Source organism: Pteropus medius, unplaced genomic scaffold, assembly GCF_902729225.1.
Source record: "Pteropus medius unplaced genomic scaffold, Ma_sr-lr_union100, whole genome shotgun sequence".
NCBI lineage: Eukaryota > Metazoa > Chordata > Mammalia > Chiroptera > Pteropodidae > Pteropus > Pteropus medius.
In genome coordinates, this window is record NW_024353908.1 from 4,696,693 (window position 1) to 4,716,618 (window position 19,926).

General features: G+C 40.1%; 1 protein-coding gene across 9 annotated transcripts in view; it reads left to right on the forward strand.

Moving 5' to 3' along the window:
- FOXP1 (forkhead box P1) overlaps positions 1 to 19,926 on the forward strand; it is a 361,699-nt gene that overhangs the window by 252,120 nt on the left and 89,653 nt on the right. Inside the window, exon 1 of one of the 9 annotated variants that reach the window (XM_039851684.1) lies at positions 11,695 to 11,823. The exons of the other annotated variants lie outside the window; for them this stretch is intronic. The gene's annotated coding sequence lies outside the window, so the exon portion shown is untranslated. Of the gene's footprint in view, positions 1 to 11,694; positions 11,824 to 19,926 lie in introns of those variants that run through there. 9 annotated transcript variants of the gene reach the window in all.

Genomic DNA, 19,926 nt, shown 5'->3' on the forward strand with positions numbered 1-19,926 from the left:
TATTTAACTTTCTGGACCTCAGTTTCCCCACCTATATAAAACACAGACTAATAATAGGATCTCTTCACCTAGTTGTGGCATAGATTAGGTAAATTTGTTTATTTTTGCATCGAAAGACGTGTTATGAAGCGCATACTGAGATTCAGGCACCGTATCAGGTTCTCAGGAAGAGTGGCAGGAGGAACCTGCACCGACACTGTGCCTGATCATTCCCAGTGTTTTCATTCTGAAACAGGTGATAAATGTGAATATTCCCCGGCATGAAACCAGTCTTGGTAATTGTCAAATGATTACAGTAGCACTCCAGTTTAGGTGTTGCGAAACGCTGAAATGCACAAGTTGAGAAACTAATCACAGTACATCTGTATGAACTCATTTTTTGCATGTGAGGTCACTCCATCATTGAATTGTCATCAATAAGATTTTAGCCCCTACCGTGGCAATACAGAAATGCCTTTCTTGTCATTGCGTGTGCATGTTACCTACAGCGATGCTATAATTTAACATATACTTAGCTACCTTTTCCGTTATGCTGTGCCACGTACTACAAATTGAGAGAGAAGAAGAAAAATACGGAATTCATCTTTTAGAGCCTGTAGTTTAATGAAAATGCACACATGAAATGCAAATGAAATGCAAAGGGAGGGAGAGAAGAAGAAAACATTCATTCATTCATCATTTATTTGTTTATAAATTTATCAAATATTTGTTAAGGGGCTATAAAATACAGGGCACTCTTTTTGGCATTTGATGAACTGATATTTGATAGAACGTTGAAATGACTGGCATAGACGTCAAGGAAGTACCAACCCATATGCAACGCCGTGGATAGTAAGATGACTAAGTTAGTGGAGTGGCTTCTTCCACTCTCTTACACGTGAATGCGTTTGTTTTTCTGTCAGAGAATGATCTGCCTAATGGAGGAGTACTTTTTGTTTAGCCGTGGCTTCCTTCTCTTTCTCTATAACATTCGGTTTCATAAAACTAGACAGGACTTTAGTTGTTCTTCCTGCCTCCCGCCCCCCACACACACTTAGTTCTTAAAAGAACAGTGAATAAAAATTAACAAGAGCCTCCTTCACCCCAGCACAGCTCAGCTGCCTTCGAGAAAGTGCACTAAGACTGGACCTCACAGTTCAGCGACTGGAGCCTTGCTGCAAAGAGGGAATGACATGTGAAAGCCCACTGGAGGCCTTGACTGTGCTGGTTTTGTTGGAGTTCTGTTTCCTCTCCTAAGGGATTAACATACAAGTCCTTAATGCTTTGTGAGTTTGCCCCTGTATGGAGTGAATTCTCTTCCGTTCTCGGATGGGATGTTATTTAACCCCTTTGGTGACCAAAGTATCTACTCCTTGAGTCCAGGCTCTTTAACATTATGCTAGTGGTTCCCAGCCCTTGGGCGTACGTCGAATTCACCGTCCAAAAAATTACTGAGGTGCATCACACATCCATTGAGTCCAAATCTCTGGGTCGAAAGAATCAAAATCATAGGTTTGAGAGCATGCCAGGATAGAAATAAAGAACATCAAACTCTGCAAACTTGGGGGGAAAGTGTGTATTTGTGTGTGTATGTGTGATCCCGCTGAGGTCAAGGCTAGGAGAGATTGTTAAATACTGGACATGATGTGAATGAGAAACACAGACCATGCCCTATACAGGAAGAATGAAGAGATGAAGAGACGCATACATTTTGAGATAGGAAATACAGATGAAATTGGGAAAAGAAGAAATACACTTTGATCTCAAAGGAAAAAAAGATATACCATGAATTATAATTGCCCAGCTTTGTTGGGTCCTTCACAGTTCCCCAGTGTTACGGCTCTTGTTATCTCCTGTGTGAATGTTTGCACGTGCTATTCACAGCAGCTAAAATATTTTCCCCCGCTTTGTCTGCCCAACTACCTCGTCTTATTTTAGAAGTCTCGTTGCCCCTTTAGGCTGAGAAAGGAGCCCTTCTTCTCTGCTCCCTGTAGTCTGTGTCTCTGTTTTTAAATTCAGCAAATAATCAAAGATTGCTGGTTCCATGCCATGTGCTCTGTGAGCACTAAGAGTTCCATTCCTTACTTTGGGTACTGTGGACATTGGAAACTTTGAAAGGAATCTTAAAACCAGTTCATTAAGTCATTAAACCATGATATATTTGGGTGCAAGCTGAGCCCTTTCTGAAGGCATGGTGGCTGGGGCTCTACCGAAAGCTTTTCTTTCCAGAGATAATAGTAGCAAAATATCATAAAAACATAGGTTGAGGGTTCATATCAATTAGCTCTCATGTTGGCCAACCTACATGTTCTTGTCACTCAGAGAAGACTCCTCCTTAGATTACCCCAGTGGGTCCTAGAGAACTCATTTAACAAACATCAAACTCCTTCTCATATCCGAGTGAGGACCTAGCTGGTAGATGTGACACATCTGGTAACCTAGAGTTAAAAGTGGGGCTGCCTGATTATCCTGGATTTAAAAAACAAAACAACCCAATATCTTCTTCCTTTGTTACCAAAGGTACAGTCAGGAGACGGTGCAGACAGCATTAGAACCCATGGCAGTCTCTCTCCAGAACTACCATACTAAATTGTCCGGTGCCTTTGATGATAAGGGTCAAAATGCTCTCCATCACTCTAAAGTTTCCCCTACACATCTAAGACACTATCTGTTGCTGGGAGAGGTGGGGTACCGTCGAGGCCAGAGCTTCAGGACCACTAGGCCACTGCCTGGTACTCAGTAATGTGTTGGAAGGTGATGAGGAGATAAGTCTGTCCACCTCTCTGTGGTTTTCTCTGTTCTCAGCAATGGAAATAGGAGTGTAAGAAGCTCCTTGATCAAGGAGAAATAATTGAAGAGAATTGATGAGCCCGTTGTCCCATCCCTCATCCTACCAGCCTGGTTGTGGCCTGGTCGTGGCTACTGACAGATTCAGGGGCAATTCCACATTCATGTAGTCAGTCGGGGTTGTCACTGTGAATTCTCATAAGAAGCAAAGAGAATATCAGAACTTTACTTTTGCATTATTTCAGGTTCCATTCATACTGATGACTCTGTGACTCTTGGTTACATGTTTTCCAAGGAAGTAAAACTAGACCAGCCACTTTGTTCTTCTAGGCTTAGTTCTAGCCCTCAGTCTGGTCTCCAGCTTGGGACTTGAATGACTCAAAACAAGGAGAAAAACCTTGTTTTTGAGTCATTCAAGTCCCACTTCTCCCCTTACTAGCTATGCAATATTGCATAATTTTAACTCTCAGAGCCATAGTCTCTTCATCTGTTAAGTGGGCATAATGATGTCTCCTTTGTAGCTTGGTTTTAATTAAGGATTACAGGATAATATGGAAAGCGCCAAACCTATCATAAGTTCACTGTAAATATTTGCTCTATTTCTCAGCCATCCTGTTACCAGGACCAGCCCATCCCTCATTTTCTCTTCCTTTGTCAAACCATGTTCTGAGGTCTCAGTACATACCTCCCAGTTTGTGACCGGTAACCTCTTTACAGTATTTCCAACACCTCCTTTGTCATGACTAGTTCTGGTCTTTGTTTCGCGGTTATCTCCAACTCACCTGAGCCTGTAACCAGTAAATGAAGAAGCTTCCTAAAATAGAAAACTAAGCTCTGGAGGAGAGAATCACATCCCAGCTCTTTTATTCACCAGCCAAGTGATCTCACATGAATCCCCTAACAACTGTGAAAGGAGACGATTTTGCTAGGCTAGACACTTATGGACCAGTTGCTTGCCATCATTGGATCAGATATTAACACCAGTGCTCTGGAATCAGAGAAAATGAATTTAAAAATTGACACCCTCTCAAAAAATACCCACTATGAGGCAAATGATTGCTTCTGCTTTACAGATGAGGAGATAACAAAATGAATTTTCATGACTCATCTACTTTGTAGGTCAGTAGCAACGATTGGATTCAAACTCCCATCTCTCACACTCCAAAGTACAGTTGACCTTTTCACATAAAATGGATATCATACGGTTCCTGTATTATAGGTTTTCATGAGAATGGTGAGATAGTATATGGCAGGACTTTTGCATCTTCAGAAGTCTGACCAGAGGTAAGGGGTATTACTCTTGTTGTTACACGGTGTGTGCTAAGCCAGGAAGAAGTCAGGAGTAGCTTGAAGTAGAGAGAAGAAAGTTGGAGGGTAGAAAAAGTTAGTGGGATAGTGAATGGATGAAAAAGGGTGTCAGAGAACAGCTAACCACAGAGCTCCCTGATTTCAAAGGTCTAGCCTGTTGGGTTGTGACATTACATAGATGTGTCCTGACCCATCTCAAAAATTGGACATCGCTGAATTTAATTAAGATCAATTAGACATTCCTTCTATTGTGCAAACACAATGCCTTAGTTGTTTGAAAAGAGGGAAGTTCTATATGACCTGAAAGCTTTCTGCTCCATCTGCTGCTTTTCTTCTTAAAGAGGAAATGCCATTTAAAATAATAATAAATAAATAAATAATTGGCCTGCAAGCTAGACTATATACTTTGCTGTATGTAATTTCTCAAGACAAGAATTATTAGGTCTCAGAAGGAGTCTGATACCTCTGAGATACTATGCTTCCTTTCACATTTCTTTTGCAGTCCAACTTAAACATTACCTATGACTTCAACCTGAAATGGAAATGCCACCACCTCCAGTAGCCATCTGATGTATAAAACTATCTACTTTCCTCTCTCCTTTCTAAAATGAAACAGACAGAAGCAGGAGAAGGGCTTGGGAGGTAGGACCAGAAATTCAGGAAATCACTTTGGTGGGAGCAGGCATAGTAGAAAGAGAGAAGAACTTTGATAGTTAAAGAAAAGGAAAAAATCACAAGGACAAAGAACATAAACATGTTTAGAAGTCAGGTAGTTTTAGAATCCTCACCCGAGGCCCCAGCTCAATCCACCAAGACTTAAAATACATTATGTGACTTATTCTATGGCCCACAAGTTGTTGGGCTTTAGAATTTTCTAAAAACCTTTTTTTTTTTCTTCCTCTCTTTGTTTCCTGACTTACTGTTGACATGATAATAGTGTCCAAGAACCCTGAGCTCTAAAACCCTGTTTATTTTTTTTAACTATATTCCTGGAAGTTTTATATAGGACCTTAATTGTAAGAAAGAAAATACATAGAGATTAGTCCTCTGCTAGTAGAAGTATGTACCTGGTACATAAAAAGCCATCGGTAATGACAGTTCTATTCTTCTTCTTCTCCTCCTCCTCCTCCTTCTCCTCCTCCTCCCTTCTTCCTCCTCCTCCCTCCCACCTCTTGCTCCTCCTCCCACCTCTTCCCTCCTCCTCCTCCTTTCTTCTTCTTTCTTCTTCTTCTTCTTATTAAAGAAACCATAGAGACTATCTCTGCCACCTTTCTCTTTGTTTAGGTAAAGTGTGTAGGCTCAGAGAGGCGAAGTGACTTGCCCACACTCTATTAATTCATAACAAAGTCGTATCTAGTACTCTTGCATCATCTTGGGGTTAAACAGGCACTGCTCAAGACCACTTAGGACTGGAAAAGCTCTGCCTACCTTTTTATGTCTGTTTGGTGAATCCCACTTTGGAACTGTTTGGAAACCACATGAGCCTTCAGAGTGGGAAGTGGAGACGGAGGGTTGCGCAGCTCGCTGCAGATTCTGTTCCTGAGTGCCTACACATATCCTCTCTGCCTAGCCCGCCTTTCCATCCCCTGACCCCCGAGAACTAGCCTGATAACTTCTCTACAAACGAAGACAAATTTTTGGATTTTTATATGGTTGTTCTTAAAGATTGGGGTGTGCATGTGTGTGCGCACACGTACGTGTGAGATTGGTGACTGTTAAGGAAAGAAAATTCATAGAGAGCTACAGGGCCCCAGAAAATGTTTTCTGTGTAGCAGTTTCTATGCCACACAGTGAGGAAGGCAATTATCTTTGGAGGGGATTCCACAGCCTGCACGGGCTTCCCCAGTGTAAGATTTATTGTCGGTTGGATTGGGTGTTCTTTTTAAGAGCATTTACTCGGCATCTAAAGCGCTGTCAAGAGTGCTACTTCCTGAATGCTTTTGAGGTTGCAACTGCTAAGCTTCATTTTCCCGTCTTGGAGATATATTTTTGAAATGGTATGCGGGGATTTGTAAGGCCTGGTTCTTCCCATTGACACTGACATGACTTGCACCGTTATATACCCCCCCACACACACACATACCCCCAGCATGGTGCTGCTGCGGGGAAAATTCCCGCTTAATGCTAGAGCCCTTCTGCTGGCGCGCCTGCCCAAAAGTGTGTGCAGAGGGTTCCTGCAGTGGAGAGAGGGCACGGGAGCGCATCCTGTTGTTTTGTGTAAGCCATGCCAGCTAATCAGTTTCAAAGTTAACTGTTTTCTTACTTCAACAAAGGATAGGTAAAAGCTCTTCTTCTGCTTTTTTACCCCCTCCCCTTTATGTGGATCTCATGAATGCCAGAGGAAAACTTGAGCTGCGAGTCAGTTAAATATACTGTATCATGAAACCTTAGGGACCATTGAAATGGGAACAGTGGCCCTTTACTGCTAAGAAGGTGTTTTATTGAAAATGCGCCGACATGCTTTCCCCGGAGAGTGAGCAAAAGAGAAGGCAAGATGCCCAACATAATACAGGTTGTTCTCTTAGGCAAGCTAAAATATAGAGCTTGGCACTCCTGTGCTGTGCGCAAGCAGGCAATAGAATAGACGAATGTGCGTTTTTACATTAAAAGTGCCATATTTCACTAGCGGCGCCCCTCCCCCATTTTTTTAAGTGTCTTAATTTATATATTCCAGTTAACAGTTCATTACGTGTCCTTTCTCTCTCCAGCTTTTAAAAGTTGTCTTTCGAATAAGTTGAGGTAGTTGAAATTTCCTAATCCTGGCTGGTTTGCCAGCAGAGGGCAGGCGTAAAGAAGGTTTTGACATGAGGGTGTGTCAAATTAGGGTCACAGGAGGGTGACGTTGCATGGGAGGCAAACCTGTGAGCATTGTTCAGAGGGCAAGCTGGAACAGGATCCCTTTGCCTCTTCACAAGTCTGCTGCACAGGACAGGTCTCCAAAAAAGCTGACTTTACTAAACAAAGGTGGCCAGTTACCTTTATCTCATATTCAGCAATTTCCATAATCAAAAGTTAAAAAAAAAATTCAAATACAGTTTCATCCCCCAAGAGCCATCTTTTCTTCCCCCTTCAGTGACCGAGTTCTGCTTATACTTAAAATCAAGGGTTTGCATGTGGGTATGCCATAAATGCTGTCATTCTTTGGAGGAAAAATAAGGACTCACACTTGATTGTGGTGCTGATTCTTTTTTCCGATATCTGAAGGATAAAGCTGTTTGGGAAATGATTTCCTTCCTTAAAACATGTACCTTTTTGAGAACTTTGTGCACTTCAATGTAATCTGCTCTAACTTTATGGTAGAAGCAGTTCTGTAACACATTTTATATTATATTAAAACAAGGAATTATATAGCTTTATCATAAATGAGAGAGTAATTTGTTATTGTCAGTCAGATGTAGAGTCAGGACAAACTGTTGCTGTTTTCTTTTCCATACATGATTTTGTTTACCATTGACGTTTTATAAATGTCTTTACATTTAGAGTTAGTGCTGGGGGGAGGGGAGAGTGCTAATGGCAATTGAGAGGATGTCATAACAAGAAATTTAAACTTCTGTATAACAGGGAGGATCTATAACAGTCTTTTCCCTTGGCCAAGCAGGCACAGAGGGAAAAAAAAAAAAGCATAATTAGCTTCATTGTCAACACAGACATAACAGCGACATAAACAATATCAATATTGAGCTAACTGCCTTAGCTCTCTGTAGATGGATGATGTATTAATTTATATTTTTAAGTAAAAGCACCACTTAAATCAAGAAGGAATAGCAGCTCCTTAGAGACAAATGCCCAGATCTTAAGAATCGGGTATTGCTGTTGCAATTTAGTAACTCTAATTGGCTGCGGGTTGGTGGTCTTCGGAGATGCCAGAAATACTAAAGCAGTGCTCCCTCTGGAGACACTTGCTGTCCTGGGAAGGCCTTCAAGCTCTTTACTCTGGAGTAAGGGGCCTGAATTTTGAATTCCCATTGTGTCAGCACGTTCTCTGTAGCACAGAATCAGTTGGTCAGATCTCTTTAAGTTCTGTCATTTCAGAATATGTTCAGGGTACTCCACTAAATTAATTGGAAAAGGGAGAGGAAAGAAGTGTTAATGCAAGTGTTGTTTGGAAGAAGATGGAGAATTGAATTAAGGTCTTGGCCTCTCATCATGCAGTTGATTTTTTGACCCATCAAAATGTTCATCAGTTTTTATTTCACTGACTCTGACAGATCAACTTTCCTACAACAGAAACTACAGTTATTTCATATGAGAACCTGGTACCTAAACTGACTTTATCTGGGTAGGTCTCCCGCTCTTGATGCTGCTAGAAATGTGTGAGACAGTGTCCATTCACGTGTCTTTCTTTGGTTATTTCCAAGCAGCTTCTGACAAAAACAGAACCTCAGTTGGAGGTGAGGACCACGTGGGCCAGGCACCACTGCTGGTGCCTCCTTTGCTGCTGTGCCATTCTTCAGTGTGCGGGAATAATGTCTTGACAAGACACGCTCCTTCTTACTCTTCCTTTAAATTACACCTTATCTCCATTCTCAGCTCTGAATGGGCAGTAAAACCTTTCACTTTCTTCTGCATTCAAGGCTAAGGCTCAGCAGAACCAAATATAATACATGATTTTAGTCCCAGGTGTGTTATTTGGTGGTTTGAGTTTGGTGTGGGATCATAGTAATCTGTTCTTAAGTACACAGCCCGCTGCACAATGGACTCATTTAGCAACTGATAGGTTTCTTAATATGTGATGTTTGAACAAGGGCTGTATCTTTTGTAGGTGTTAGGATGTGGGCATCAAAAATACTTTAAGTACAGTATTTAGCATTTCCCTCACTCTTCCTTAAACATTAGCCTTCTCCCACCCTCACCCCACCCCCAGGTATTCATTTTATATTATCATGGGCTCTCTTTTTCTGTAATTATTCAGTATCTGCCTCTGCTCCCCATTGGGACCTGTGGTGCTAGGTGTGTTTGATTCTTGGATGAAAAAAAAAATCACTTTGCCCTTCCGAACCTCAGTTTCATCCTCTGTAAAATGGGGGTTGCAATTTCTGTTCAAGTTTTGAAAACTAAATGAGACTCTATGGCTGAGTAACCCATTCTAAAGCCCTCACAATCCAAAAAAATACCCCCCCCTTTTTTTTTGGCCTTTCAAATGCAGCATTTTAAAAATAACCTGTCAGTCATAGTAATGGATAAATGGCATTAACTAAGTTTTGTAAATCACTGTATGTTTTACATTTTATATTGTAGTCCAGTGTTGGGAGGTTCCAGTTCTCACTGAATCCCAAGAACAGGGCAGGTCAATCGAACCACATGGAAGGGGATGCTGAGAGTCCAGAATTCATCAGAATGGCTGGGGCATATACAACTTATCCAGGTTTATCACTGGTGGTGCATTTCCTTGCCTAGAAGTTGTCTTTGAGTCACCGTGTCATGTTTGGAGAGAGGGCAGGGATGGCTCCAGGTGGCATCTGAGTTAGCTTGCTAAGCCACTTCCTTCTCTATATTGTCACCTCCCCTTTATCCAACCATCAGTTCTTTAAACACAGCCTCCCAAGGGGTCTTCCCTGACATCTCCCGTTCCCACTGATCTCTCCCCCCTTTTCTGTGGTCCCATGTGCTTAGAGCCACCATCATGCAATTCAGTACTTGTGTAACTGTTGCATTGCATCACTCTCTAATTATTTTGTGTAAGGCTCATTTCCACAGCTGGGTCATAAGCCTCTCTAATGTTGTTTGCTTGTTTGTTTGTTTATTGTTTGTTTTGATATTTCTGGAGACTATTAGCTGATAAACACTAACCTACAAAGGAGGTAGTCCAAACTTGTAAAGCATGCGTGCGTTTTATGGCTGCCTCACAAAGGGCTTGTCTTTAAAAAAAAATGAATTGTTCAAAGTGCATTCCAATTTTGTTCATAGACATTACATTAAATCTTAAAATAATTTTAATTTGAAAAAAATCACGTGTTGTTTGAAATAGCCATTTCCACTTTATCAGTGTGCATTGGTTGAAGAGAACTTCCTATATTTTTATTTCCTGTCTTTGGGGCCCTGCCAGCTCCTCCCAAAGGAGTGCCTTGTCTCTTTAAGAATCAGAACTCTACTGATTTCATGGTAAATTCTGGCAGATTTAAGGCCCTTCTCCCCCCAAAAAAGAATGCCCTTGGTTCTCTATTGAATATTCATGAGAAGGTGGGGTCACATTTTTGTGACCTGAGAAATTCCATTAATAAATTTGTTACCTGACACAAAAACACTTTAGGGTGGAGAGGGATCTGTGCTGCACTCATTTAACATCCGATCATAAGTTGATAATCAACTGGCGCTTTTGTCTCTTTTGCAGCCAGACTAATGGGAGAATAGTCTGCTTCCCTGCTGACCTTATTGAAATTCAAGCATTTGTTTGATTGGAAGTTTTATCAATATGCTTTCTGGTTTGTAGTAACCTGCATTAACACCTCAGATGGAAAAATACTTTCAAGTGATACTGGAATTACTGGGTTCGGATTTGTGGCCTTTCTTTTTAAATTGAAAGAAAATAGGTAATCATTAATGTCACTACTTCTTTTCCTTGAATTTTTAAGAAATAAAAATGTTTTAAGTATAGGCCAATAAGTTTCTCTCTAAATGTAAGGGTAGTAAATAGAGGTGATTTCTAGAGCTGCCGAAATTGACTAAGTTAACCTGGCACCTAAATCGTGCCAATTGAGCCAACAGAGTTTAGCATATTGGTGACTTAAAAAAAAAAAAAAAAAACCACACACACAGTGTACTCAGCTTTAAATAGCATTAAAGAGCAGCGGCTGTTTCTTATAGAGGTCATGTTAAAGTACTTATCTAGAGTAGCTTTTGTTGCTGTTTTTGTATAAATAAGAAAGGAATTTAAAGAATTATTTCTTAGCGAACGTGTGTCAGATGCTTTCTTTAGCAGCTGTCGTTCTCGAGGGGAAGTAGCTTGGTTCAGCGACGAGGCACGTTTGGCTATTTATTTCAGCCCCTGTGTCGGGGTAGTTTTCCTCTACCCGCACAAGCACACTTTGGCGAGCCCGACTCTTGTAAAGAAAAAGGGGTGGGTGGGTGGGTGGGTAAAGAGGCCAAAGCTTTGTTAAACCATCGACGTGAAGCGAAAGTTCTCTTGCAAAGGCCGTTTTCGAGGAAAGCGCTTCTCTGAGCCCCGCATCCCCTTCCGAGTCTAAACAGTTGCTCTGAGCAGCCCGGTGTGCGCCGGGCGCGCGGCTTCCCTTCCTTTGCCTCTCGGGTTTCTCCGAAAGGTTAGGACAACTCTCTATCAGTTTCCAAGACGAAACAAACACGCAACCCGACCAAAACCCCCAAACCGTCAGCCCCGGCCGGAGGGGAGATGCGCGCGGTGCCCGGCTTCCCAGACGTCAGCCAGAGGCGGGTCAAAGGGTTAACAGCAATTAAGTGGAGTTGCTCTAGAGACAAAAGCAGGATTGCACCAGAGCGTGATTTCACCTGCCGCGCGGAGGGGGCCGGGGCGCGGGAGCGGGGAGCGGGCCGCGGAGCCCATTGTGTGGGGCGCGGCGCGGCGCGGCGCGGGGTGTTTAGAGGCGGGTTGTGATTGGTGGAGCAGGGCGGGGCGGGTGGGCGCGGCGCGGCGCGTCTTGTCAGCCCGCGAGCCGGAGCGCCCCTGCGCGCGTGCAGTCCGCCTGCACGCCGAGGCCGCCGGACCCCACGCCCGGCCCGCGCCGGCGCCCCGAGCCGGCTCCGCGCGCCTGGCGGCTACATGGAGAGTGTCAGGTTGGTCCCTACGATTGATCTTTGCCGTTCTGCTCTCCTTCCCCGGGCTCCGCGGTGCCAGCTTCCTGGGGCCTCGCTGGGGAAGGCAGGAGCGCCCGAGTGTTTCTAAGTTGAGTCTTTTTAAAAAATAACAGTTGCTGTTTACCAACTTGGGTGGGAGTTGAGCTCTGGAAGTGGAGGCGGAGGAGGGAGTGGAGGGGTGGGAAGAAGGAGCTACAGGCCTGTGGGTCCTGGAGAGAGACATCCCCCCACCCCCGCTCTTTTTTTTTTTAAATGTTCTTGGGTGGGGTGTAGTTGAGAGTTGGAGGAAGTCCTGGCTGTGTGTTGCTCTCTCGCTCTCGCTCTCTCCTTTTCGTTTGCGATTCATTTTCTGCTGGTCTGGCCTTCACGCAGCCACTTTGGTAAAGCCCTCGCCATCGCTCTATTCCGGGGACGTATCTGGGGTGTGATTTATGTCACTTTCAGAGCGTGTGAAATATACAAGGAGCCTTCCATCTCAGTGTAACCCCTGTGGATGTTTCTTTACTTCTGATAGTGTGTTTCTATATCTGTCTAGGCTATTTTCAGCTTAACTGTTCAAATTGAAAGAGTTCACATTCAGTGGGGCGGGGGGAGGGGGGCAGGATAAAGCCCCACACCCAGGCAGGCTGTAAGGGGACACTCTGGCAGGTTGGGGAACCTCAGCTTCTGTTGTGTTACTTTGCTGGTTAATTAAGTAGCGAGTTGGGTTTGGGTTAGGACGCGCAGCCGACTGAGGAGTTGCCGCAGGTTACTCCCATCTGAATGTAGCCAACTCAACTGTCAAAACTGAAAGACGGTCAGTGAAAAGGAGACTTTCCCCCTCTCCCTCAAGTGTTGTTATGGGAAGAAGGGGATCTTTAGGAAATGGGTGGTAAAGTTTTAGAGCAAAGTATGTATAGGCTCTTCCTCTTTGGGATTAACTCCTTCAAGGCCTGCCAGTGATAGGTAAAATATCTAGTCATTTTATATTCTTGTCCACACAGACCAAATGTTCTAATCAAGCCAATTTAAAAATGCAAATCATCTAATTTCCATAGATTCCAACATTCTGAAAGTGACACATTTGGGGGAAAAATTAAGCCTGATAACAGGAAATGTGAATCATACTATCAGTGACTAATCTGCTTAAGAAAAAAATAAGTTACATTTATTTTATCATTAGGAAGTCAGTGTTAAAGAAGCCAATTTTTTTGTTGTTAAGTCAAGTGAAGTTTTTTTAATTTTATTTTAGAAGCGACCCCATATTCCTTTTTGTTGTTGTTCGTTTGTTTGTAATAGATTTTCCAAGAGGAATGTGTATGTGCAGTCAAAGGTGGTTTATGTGGTAAAGTGTTCAAGCTAGCATGTCATTGTCAAAGACCTCAAACATGATCACATGAAGATTTTAGTTTAGTTTTTGATGTTTTGCTGATGTTTAAAAATTTTCTCGAATGTTGACTCATCACTAAGTAAACCAAATGAAGACAGAAGCGCTTTCTTCTAATTGATACCCTTTGCGTAAATTGAAAAAGGATCTACTATCTTATGTGACCCTTTGTAGCTGCCTGACACATTTCAATGAAAAGTGTATGAAAATGAAACCAAAATACAGACTGCCTACCCAGAGACAGTGGCTGACTTACTCTGGGATGTGATAGAGCTGAACTGAAAACGGATTGGGCTGACACTTGATAATCAAAGTTGATTTATTGTTCATTAGTACTGCATTAGCCCTTTCAGGCAAGACAGTTATTTGTGTAGTGGCCTGTCAAGAGCAAGACTGCAAGCACCTGTCATTTCTAAGGCATGAGATAAGCAACTAAATATTAGCATGATGTGAATAAAAATACATTGCACTAGGTAAAGGGCCACATGATTATAAATTTTTTCTATAATAAAAATGCATAGGTCAATACTAATCTGTGAGAATAAAACTATTTTATATTTTCTTTAACCCTAAGAACTACTTATAGAATGAAAGTAGTGGGCTTTATATTCTATTTGCCCGGAGAACTTTCTTTCTTACTCAGATGTGCAGTTCATCTGATAAAAAGTTGATCAGTTAAGGAAATGAGAAACATAACATGTCAATTATTTAATCCGAGTAATTCAGGGAAGGTAGCCTTCTCGTTTGTGTTGTGTTTTTAAATAAACATATTTCATTAAATGAAAATCTTCTAAGCATGGGCTGATTATATGAAAATGTGATGACATCATAGCTAAGCTATGATAATGTCAGATAATAATGTCAAGTGCATTTTCTGTAACGTGTTTCACTCTCGATTTTTTTCTTCCCTCCCTGGAAGGGAATGATCTCATGACATATAATAGAAAACAATTTAAGTGTCAAAAGAAAACAAAATTAGTGAACTTTTGTCTACAGCCTTAGAAATGTGGATTAACTCATATTTTTCCAGGGGATGGATTGGAAACATTCTGCATGAGGGTATATAGTGTATTGTCTTCTCTGAATTTTCATTTGACAGGGATTTTTAGAGGCTGTGATCTTAATTAAATCTCAACTAGCTGAAATAATGCATCTAAAGGCATGCAGTGTTGCGTAACCTTGCTCAGTTGGTAAATCATAAATCATCAGAAAGCTTGTGATAGGAATGGTTGGCTTGAATTTTTTTTTTTTTTTTTGTTTGTAGTTAAGTGTATCTCAAAAACAAAACCCTCACCATCGCTGCCTTATACTTGCACGTTGTCAGGGCCTGTCACTTGAAGATAAACTCTTTCGTGACACTGACCAGTTCTGCAACTTTTCAGCCAACCTCCACACATTTACAAAATACAGGAAAATTAAAATCCAGATTAATTAAAAGCAATAAATTCCGGATTTATCTTGGCTAATGTGGCAGAAGTGTCTTTGAGTTAGCGTGTTTCTGAGACAATCGAGAGACTATTGTGACCAGCTTCTCAGCTTGAAGTAAAATTTGAGTGAAATTTGAACTGGCAAAAAAGAAGGTTGGAGAAATTCATTTTGTTATGTGGTTTAGTTGTAGGTGAACATCACTAAAGAGAAACTTAAAACTGTGCTCTTAGTAGCTAGACAAATGTAATAGCTAGTTAGAATCCACTTCAGGTAGTTCTTTGTGATTTAAGCAAGGGATAATGCAGCAACAGATGATGAGAGAAGGTAGAATTAAATAAATACATAAATCTTGCCTGCGTGTGTTACATGTTAAAATATGAATTCCACAACGAGGAGTTATAATCATTAAATAGTTACTAGTCCAAGTTTTACAAATGCTGGTGCTTGGAAATACTGGGTTATTTACTTTTAGTGCCTTTTAAACGTGTTTTTAACTACTGCATGTTTTGGATCATATGTATTCTGTAATAGAAGAGGCTATCTGCATATAAAAAATTGAGAGCTATCTTGTGATATACTAATTTTGGATGTGTTTGTACACAATATCTCATGTAAGTCTAGGAGTTATGTTGCTGATGTGCTGTAGATCTCTTGGGGCAAAAGAAGAGTGTAGCTTTTTGTGTGCCTGCCTGGCTAGATTTGGGGTTAGTCTTAACTCCCTAAGCTGAATTTGTTTTTGTTTAGTGAAAGGTTTCTCTTCTTGGAAACAGCATGAATTTTCTGGACATTCGTTTTGGTCATTTCAGACTGTACAATACTGTTTTCTCTCATAAAATTTAGATTTATTTTCTTTAATTAAAAAAACAAAACAAAAACCTCAGGTACCACTTAGCTAAACAATCTAGTGCAGAATTATCTGGAAAGAGCTAAACTGGGCCTCTGCTTTAGGATTGTAGGAATAATCTTCTCCGAATCCCTCTTCCAACCTGGCAGTTGTTTGAAGAGAAATTAATGAGAAAAATGAGTAGCGAGCACATGCATTGTGCCTCATTTTCAAATCCGGTTAAAAGCATGAAGATGCAAGCTAAATGTTATGGTACACTTTTTTTAGAATACCTTGGTATCATGTTTTAATTTTTAAGCTTTATCTTGCCCTTAAATCTGAAACATCATTGTTCAAATAACTGAGAACAAGGTAAATCAACAACATCAAAAAGGTCGGCTTCTCTGATTTCTCAAGGGCTTGTTATTTTGTACTTCCCAATTCTATTTGATGTCTTGACAAAACAAGATGACACAAGGGAGAATACATTAAATTTTGATTTTTTTTTTTTTCCATCTAACCTGTTACAGTTGTGGCAGCTTAATTTCTTTTACTTGCTCCTGAAGATGGCTTTTTGTACAATTACTCTTAATTGTCACACCACTTCATGAGACGGGTCCTCACAGCTTTCCCATTTGCCTGGATTTTACTAAGTATTTTTGAACATATTTTGACCTTTAACATGTAGGGAGCTTTTTTGGTTGGGCTTTACCTTCATTAGAAATGAATAAGTGAATGGCAAGATTGTCAAAGAAGCAACTGATGTTTTCTCATTAGAATCTAATTTTCACCCCTTAGCTTAACTGTGATGTATAAGGTGAAGGTGTTGGAAATAGGCGTGAGAAACTGCACAACCTGAGAAACTGAAGTTGTAATTCTGGGGGAAAAAAAGAAAAAAGAGGAGACAGCACCCTAAGTAAGGCCTTATACAACTTTGGAATGATGGAATTTTTGCCAACCTGCATGTTTAAATCCAATTCTTCTTCCCCCTTGCATCTCAGTAATATGGGAAGAAATGCATATATGCAGTTAAGCTCCCTATATTTTCTACACCGGTGAGAGTGTGAAGAAAGCAGAGCCATACATTTAATTTTTAGACTTAAAAAATATTTTATTGACAAAAGGTAAACATTTTATTTTTCTCCAATTAACTATCCTTTGATCTTGAATTGTATCTACAAGTTATCTTTACTTATTTTAATCGCGTATGTGTCTCAAGATTGATATAGTGGCTACCTCATTTTTGAAGACTAATTTTGAAGAGCGAAATGCTTCAATTTAAGAGAACTTACTTAGCCAGGGCCTCTTCCTTTTCTCTTCGTGAGCTAAAAATCTGTGGATAGAATCTTTTCTGAGGTACCCTCTAGAAATAGTTCTCGCCTCTGATTTACAGCACTTAAAAAAAAGATTTTTGTTGTTATTGTTGTTAATATAAAATGTCATAGCAGCTTTGATTCACATGCACTAAATTGTTTTCTATCCCTCCTATAGGATAAAGAGATTGAGGGAGGAAAGAGGTAGCATTTTTCTTGATTTAAATAATAACAATAGTTGCTAGGTTGAAAAAATTAGTGCTTATTGGATGATTATTTTCATATATAGCTTCCATTGTTTCCTCTATTTAACAATTGCTAGTGGGAGAATCGATTTAATTTATGTAAACTGTACATTTTTATGCAAATGAAGCTGATATTTATTGGAGCTAAAACAGTTACGCTGGCACTTAGTGGAGTAACCTTGTGTACATGGGAAATGTTAGAAGAGAGCAGTTGAGGTTCCACTAATGCCTCTGCTGTAAACAAATAGGAATTTCTGCCACTTTTTTAAATTTAAAGACAAAAGAAGAACTCAGCTTTGCTAGAGATTGTTTATTAGGGTTAATAACCTGAAATAACTCCTGATTGGCAGGCAAATCTTGGTCATACAATCCTTCCTGAAAGAAAGATAGTCTTTCTTGATAGAATGTAATAAACAAAATGATAAAAAATGAAATGCTAATTGCATTTTAAAGAGGCCCTTTTTTTCTAAAATTTTAATAGGTGGTTGTATTGTTACTGAGAGAACAGTTATGCTAATGACTGACTACTTAGATGATTTTGCATTAATATAATAACCATTACCTGCCTTAGTGCTTTGTACGGTATTGTGGCAAAATAGCTAAGTCTAAAAGAGTTATACAAAAAGCAGAATTCCATAATGAAACAGAATTATACTTTCTACATGAATAGTAGGCTTTTTTTATTTTTTGAAGACTGAAATATTATGTCAGAAATATATTTTCTTTCCTCTGTGATACAGCTACCTTGCATCATGGTGTGTGTGTGTGTGTGTCTGTGTGTGTTCTTTCTAAATACCATGGGGAATGAATAGAAGCTTCCTAACTTTTCTCTTTGCCAATATATCAGTTGTATCCATTGGCTTATTAATTATGAAAACTGTTGTCTTTCACAGGGGGCAGTGGCAGTGACTTCTGCATGGGCTAGCTTCTATGTGGTCATTATAAAATTTGGCATAATTTGTTTTTTTAATGGAGCCTCTTTTTTTTTTTTTTTTTGGTTTTGTTTTGATGTTCTGGAGTCTTCTAATTTAATTTGTTTTGCTCTTATTATATGATGAACCAGGTCACACTGCCTAACCTGGTCAGTTATCCAAACACATCCTGAAGTCTATAAGAGACTCAAGTTTTCTGGGACATAGATGTCGTTAATAAGAAGAGATTAAAAATAGTTTCTAATTATTAATCCAGATGAATGGAAATAAAACTGTATTTAAAATATTTCCACTCATTTTTATTATTTGTGCACACAGCAATTATGAGAAAATGCCAATGTACAAAATTTATGTTTGGTTATATCGGGCAGTATTTACTTGTAGTTAATGTGAATGTAAACTAAAGAGAAAGCAAAAAAATGATAACGTGTTATTTTCAGTATTTATATTGTATCATCTCCCCTCCCACCCAATTCCTCCAATTGTCTCCTAGATTAGAATTGTGTTGTTTCTGTGGGTGTTTTTATTTGTTTGCTTTTTATACTTAGCCGCCCTTCCCATCACCTACCTTTCCCACTGGGAATAAAATAAAATAATGAAGCTTATCATTTTAATAGTCTTCTAGCATTCAGGTGATATGAAGTCATTTTGAAGTAAAAGAAAACTGCATCAGGCAAAATTTATACAGCAGTATATGGGCTTTTAACAGCACTTGTTAGTGCTAAGGACATTTTGCCAATTGCTGTATGAAGGTAGCAGCAGGCCCACACTAGCAGTGTACAATGGCTGTATTTCTGCCATTCTTGCAGGTTTATGCACACCTGGGGTCAGCCACACCCAGTTGGTATCAGTCAACAGTGTTTCATGGAGAGAGAGAGAGAGAGAGAGAGAGAGAGAGAGAGAGAGTGTGTGTGTGTGTGTGTGTGTTTTAATTCACGATTTCCTCTTGAAACGCAACTAAGGAGTGTTAACTGTGTGTGTTTTTTAAATTCAGTTTTGTATGCTAGCATTCTTTAAATGTCTGCCAGAAGTTTAATTTGAATTTCTGATCCCTGAAGGCAGCTAGACAGAATCATTCTAGTTCTTCATAAATTGCCTTCTATGATTCATTGTTAACTCATAAAACATACTCATTTCTATATACTCAAACAGTTAAGGTAGTTACAGTATCAGGGATATAATTTTTTTGCATTATATTTAAATTGTCATTTGAGAAAGAAATCAAGAATTAGATTGAACACCAATTTAAGGTGTGAGCCCTGTAGCACACAAAACATCAGAAATTAATGTGGTTCCCCCCCGCCCCCTCCTCAAGAGGAGAGTGAGGGAGATGGCATGGAATCAGGGGAAAAAGTTTAGTTTTGACTGAATACTCTCAAAGAGGAGCCCATAAATATTAGAGCACTGTGGTTAAAAACTTACATGACTGTTTTAAATACTATTGATTTAAACCACTGGCTAGATTTTATGAATCAAAGTGTAATTTCTAAGCTTTGGCCATATTTCTCAAAGCTAAAGCTAAAGCACTCTCTCTTGTGTGCCTTTAGCCACTTTCCAGACATTCAACACAGGATTAAATGATAGTAGTTACAGTGATCAATAGGTTAAGACCGGTACAATCACTCTTGCCGCTAATGACCTCAGTAGTAATGGGCAATAAAGTGTGGGCTATAATAGCCTCTCGCTGGTACTGCGTGCCCTTTGATTCCTAGTATTAGTAGGGACTAGCTACATGAAAAACTTGGACATTGGGCGTTAAGGGAGTGGATATGTAGGCTATAATTCTTAACTATTTAAAGCCTTAAACCGTGCTCTGTTTTTTTCCTTCCGTTTTCTACCCCATAATGGTTTCTGTCCATTTGGTTATGTTTGTTAAAGCTTTCCGTAACCTATATTCATGACACATTGGAGCAGAAACTTTGGGGAAATCTCAGTTTTATCACATTTATAAATTAAGCTCAAGTCTACTTCGGAG